The sequence below is a fragment of the Chrysemys picta genome, unplaced genomic scaffold, assembly GCF_011386835.1.
Source record: "Chrysemys picta bellii isolate R12L10 unplaced genomic scaffold, ASM1138683v2 scaf469, whole genome shotgun sequence".
In the NCBI taxonomy this organism is placed as follows: Eukaryota; Metazoa; Chordata; order Testudines; family Emydidae; genus Chrysemys; species Chrysemys picta.
In genome coordinates, this window is record NW_027053176.1 from 15,001 (window position 1) to 20,000 (window position 5,000).

The following is a 5,000-nucleotide window of genomic DNA, read 5'->3' on the forward strand; positions in this document are numbered from 1 at the left end:
GTGGCCGAGAGGGGACTCGCACGGCAGGCAAGCCGCCCTGGGCTCACCCTCCCCGGCCGCAGCGAGGGACTGCCTCCCGGTCGACTGGATCGGGCCCCTGGAAGTCTGGAAAAAAGAATGGAACCTGACGCCTCCGAGGAGGGGGCGCCCAGGGAAGGAGGGAGATCCGGGTTGACCTGCTGACCGGACGGGAAAGAGGCCACCGGGCGTCCCCCCCCCCTTAAAACCTAGGGGTTGACCTGGTGGCCGGAAAGCGAACCGGCCAGCAGGTGAACCCGTTCGATTCCACGGGTTGACCTGGTGCCCGGGAAGCGAACCGGCCAGCAGGTGAACCCGTTCGATTCCACGGGTTGACCTGGTGCCCGGGAAGCGAACCGGCCAGCAGGTGAACCCGTTCGATTCCACGGGTTGACCTGGTGCCCGGGAAGCGAACCGGCCAGCAGGTGAACCCGTTCGATTCCACGGGTTGACCTGGTGCCCGGGAGGGGACTCTGAAAATTTTTCAGCCCTTTCGACTCGGGGTTGACCTGGTGGCCGAGAGGGGACTCGCACGGCAGGCAAGCCGCCCTGGGCTCACCCTCCCCGGCCGCAGCGAGGGACTGCCACCCGGCCGACTGGATCGGGCCCCTGGAAGTCTGGAAAAAAGAATGGAACCTGACGCCTCCGAGGAGGGGGCACCCAGGGAAGGAGGGAGATCCGGGTTGACCTGCTGACCGGACGGGAAAGAGGCCACCGGGCGTCCCCCCCCCCTTAAAACCTAGGGGTTGACCTGGTGGCCGGAAAGCGAACCGGCCAGCCGGTGAACCCGTCCGATTCCACGGGTTGACCTGGTGGCCGGGAAGCGAACCGGCCAGCAGGTGAACCCGTTCGATTCCACGGGTTGACCTGGTGCCCGGGAGGGGACTCTGAAAATTTTTCAGCCCTTTCGACTCGGGGTTGACCTGGTGGCCGAGAGGGGACTCGCACGGCAGGCAAGCCGCCCTGGGCTCACCCTCCCCGGCCGCAGCGAGGGACTGCCACCCGGCCGACTGGATCGGGCCCCTGGAAGTCTGGAAAAAAGAATGGAACCTGACGCCTCCGAGGAGGGGGCGCCCAGGGAAGGAGGGAGATCCGGGTTGACCTGGTGACCGGACGGGAAAGAGGCCACCGGGCGTCCCCCCCTTAAAACCTAGGGGTTGACCTGGTGGCCGGAAAGCGAACCGGCCAGCCGGTGAACCCGTCCGATTCCACGGGTTGACCTGGTGGCCGGGAAGCTAACCGGCCAGCAGGTGAACCCGTTCGATTCCACGGGTTGACCTGGTGCCCGGGAGGGGACTCTGAAAATTTTTCAGCCCTTTCGACTCGCGGTTGACCTGGTGGCCGAGAGGGGACTCGCACGGCAGGCAAGCCGCCCTGGGCTGACCCTCCCCGGCCGCAGCGAGGGACTGCCTCCCGGCCGACAGGATCGGGCCCCTGGAAGTCTGGGGGGGGGGGGGAATCGCCCCACGCCTCCGAGGAGGGCTGCCCGGGCGGGCCTGGCCCCGGAGCTCGAAAAAAAAAAAAAGGATCGGGCCCACTAGAGACATGGACCAGGCCGCCCTGGGCTCACCCTCCCCGGCCGCAGCGAGGGACTGCCTCCCGGCCGACTGGATCGGGCCCCTGGAAGTCTGGGGGGGGGGGGGGGAAATGGAACCTGACGCCTCCGAGGAGGGGACGCCCAGGGAAGGAGGGAGATCCGGGTTGACCTGGTGACCGGACGGGAAAGAGGCCACCGGGCGTGCCCCCGTTAAAACCCCTAGGGGTTGACCTGGTGGCCGGAAAGCAAACCGGCCACTGGGTAGGCCGGTCGGCAACCTAGGGGTTGACCTGGTGGCCGGGAAGCGAACCGGCCAGCAGGTGAACCCGTCCGATTCCACGGGTTGACCTGGTGCCCGGGAGGGGACTCTGAAAATTTTTCAGCCCTTTCGACTCGGGGTTGACCTGGTGGCCGAGAGGGGCCTCGCACGGCAGGCAAGCCGCCCTGGGCTCACCCTCCCCGGCCGCAGCGAGGGACTGCCCCTCCCCACCCCCCGGCTGACAGGATCGGGCGCACTGGAAGTCCGGGACAGTATTTTCCCCGACGCCGGGGAGGGCGGGCGGAGGGGCTCTGGCGGCCAGCCCGGGCCCCGGAGCTCGAAAAGGAAAAAAGGACCGGGCCCGCGAGAGACGGGGGCCCTGCCGCAGGGGGGGGGGCAGTCCGACCGGGGCTCACCGTGCGGCAGGCCCGGGCGTCGGCAGGGGAAAGCGGGCGAGGAGGCGCGGGGCCGGGTGCCTACGGCCATACCGGACCGAACGCCCCCGATCCCGTCCGATCTCGGAAGGTAAACCGTCCCGGGCCTGGCTAGTACTTGGATGGGTGACCGCCTGGGAATCCCAGGTGCCGTAGGCAGCTTTTCCCGGTCCGAGTCAGCTCTCTCTCCTTTTCTGGGGGGGAAGGAGAGGGGGGGACGGGCCGGAAAGCCCCTCGTCGCTCCTGCCGAGTCGGAGGTCGCGGCCGCAGGTCACGGGTCTGGGCGCCTGGGGTCCGGCTCCCCACCCACCCGGCTTCCTCCGCGGAGGACCCCCCCCGGGGCCACCGAAGCCGCTGGGGGAGACGCCGGGCATGGGGCGGACTGGCCCGGACCCTCCCGGCCGCCGGCCCGCAGGTCCGCCCCGAATCCCCCCCCGCGGCCACCCAGGCCAGGCCTGGCCAGGCGGGACGGACGGCGGGTGTCCAGCGCCCAGCGGCTTCCTCCAGCGGGGACCCACGGACCCCAAAGCCGCAGGGGGAGGCCCCGGGCCTGGGACGGACTCGCTCGGACCCCCTGCGCCCGGCCGCCGGCCCGCGGGACCGCCCCGAATCCCCCCGCGGCCACCCAGGCCAGGCCTGGCCAGGCGGGACGGACGGCGGGTGTCCAGCGCCCAGCGGCTTCCTCCAGCGGGGACCCACGGACCCCAAAGCCGCAGGGGGAGACCCCAGGCCCGGGACCGACTCGCTCGGACCCCCCGCCTCCCCTGCGCCCGGCCGCCGGCCCGCGGGACCGCCCCGAATCCCCCCGCGGCCACCCAGGCCAGGCCTGGCCAGGCGGGACGGACGGCGGGTGTCCAGCTCCCAGTGGCTTCCGCCAGCGGGGACCCACGGACCCCAAAGCCGCAGGGGGAGGCCCCGGGCCCGGGACGGACTCGCTCGGACCCCCCGCCTCCCCTGCGCCCGGCCCCCGGCCCGCGGGACCGCCCCGAATCCCCCCGCGGCCATCCAGGCCAGGCCTGGCCTGGCGGGCCGGTGTGCAGCTCCCCCGGGCTTCCTCCCCCGACGACCCGCGCCCCCCTGAGCCGCAGGCGGAGACCCCGGCCCCGGGGCGGACCGGCCCGGGCTCGCCCGAGCCCCCTGCGCCCGGCCCGCAGGACCGCCCCCCCGAATCCCCCGGGAGAGGCCCGGCCTGCACGCCACTGACGACCCGCGGCCCCCAAAGTCGCAGGAGGCGCCCCCCCCCCCCGGTTAGCCCCGTCTCGCTCCGCGCCCCCCGCCCCTCGCTGCCGGGACCGGGCGCCGCCCCAGAGTCAGCCGCAGCCGGCCGGCCTGAGAGCTGCCCTCCTGTGGACGACGGTGAGTTTACCTTGATACTAACCGGCCGTCAGCCAGGTCAACCCCATTGCTAGACTGGGGTGGACCTGGTGGCCGAGTGGGGACTTGGAACATTTGACAGCTGCTTCCCGGGGCTTGACCGGTTGTCCTGAACGCCCCCCACCCCCACCCCCAGCCCCCGGCTCCTGCTCCCCTCTCCCCAGCCTCGGTGCTCCGCTCCCTGCCTCGGAGGCTGCCTCTCTGCGGCGCCTGCATCGCCTCCGAGGACGCGCACCCTCCGGAGGCTGGACGTAAACCCACCACTGCCGCCGACCCGGCTCTCCGAGGGACGACTGTGAGGCCCCCCACCCCACCCCACCCCCGGACCGCCCTGGGGACGACTGCTAAGCCTCCCCCACCGGACCGCCCGGGGGAAGACTGCGACGCCTCCCGCCAGGCCCCCACCCAGCCTGGGGGAAGACTGCTAAGCCTCCCCCCCACACACACACACACACACTGTCGGGGGATGACGATTAAGCCTCTCCCGGACTGCCCGGGGGAAGACTATTAAGCCTCCCCTGGAACCACTATTAAGCCTGCCCCCGGAGTCCTCGGGGGATGACTGCTAAGCCTCCCCCACCGGACCACCCGGGGCAAGACTGCTAAGCCTCCCTCCCACACACACACACACTGTCAGGGGAGGACTATTAAGCTTTCCCGCTGGAGCGCCCGGGGCGGACGACTGTTAAGCCTGCCCCCGGAGTCCTCGGGGGAGGACTATTAAGCTTTCCCCCCTGGAGCGCCCGGGGGGGGGGGGGGGGGGGACGACTATTAAGCCTGGCCCCCGGAGTCCTCGGGGGACGACTATTAAGCCTCCCCCGGACCTGCTCCCTCTCGACTATTAAGCCCCCCCTCTGCGGTCCTCAGCACCACTGCCGCGCTGCCCTGGGAGTGGGGTGACATCCGGTCCGGAAAGCAAACCGGCCACCAGGTCAACCCGTCGAATCCAATGGGTTGACCTGGTGGCCGGAAAGCAAACCGGTCGCCAGGTCAACCCGTCGAATCCAATGGGTTGACCTGGTGGCCGGAAAGCAAACCGGCCGCCAGGTCAACCCAGTAGATTCAGCGGGTTGACCTGGTGGCCGAACGGGGACTTTGAAAATTTGACAGCCGCTTCCCGGGGGTTGACCTGTTGTCCCGGTGGGGACTTTGAACATTTGACAGCCGCCTCCCAGGGCTTGACCTGTTGTCCCGGTGGGGACTTTGAACATTTGACAGCCGCCTCCCAGGGCTTGACCTGTTGTCCCGGGGGGGACTTTGAACATTTTACAGCCGCTTCCCGGGGCTTGACCTGGTGGCCGAGTGGGGACTTTGAACATTTGACAGCCGCTTCCCGGGGGTTGACCTGTTGTCCTGAACGCCCCCCACCTCCCCCCCC

At 70.4% G+C, this 5,000-nt stretch overlaps 1 non-coding gene across 1 annotated transcript; it reads left to right on the top strand.

Annotated features, from left to right (window-relative positions):
• The first annotated feature begins 2,288 nt into the window (after positions 1–2,288).
• LOC135978831 (5S ribosomal RNA) lies at positions 2,289–2,407 on the top strand. Its single transcript, XR_010596189.1, has one exon. It is a non-coding gene; the product is annotated as a 5S ribosomal RNA (ribosomal RNA).
• The last annotated feature ends 2,593 nt before the right edge of the window (positions 2,408–5,000 follow it).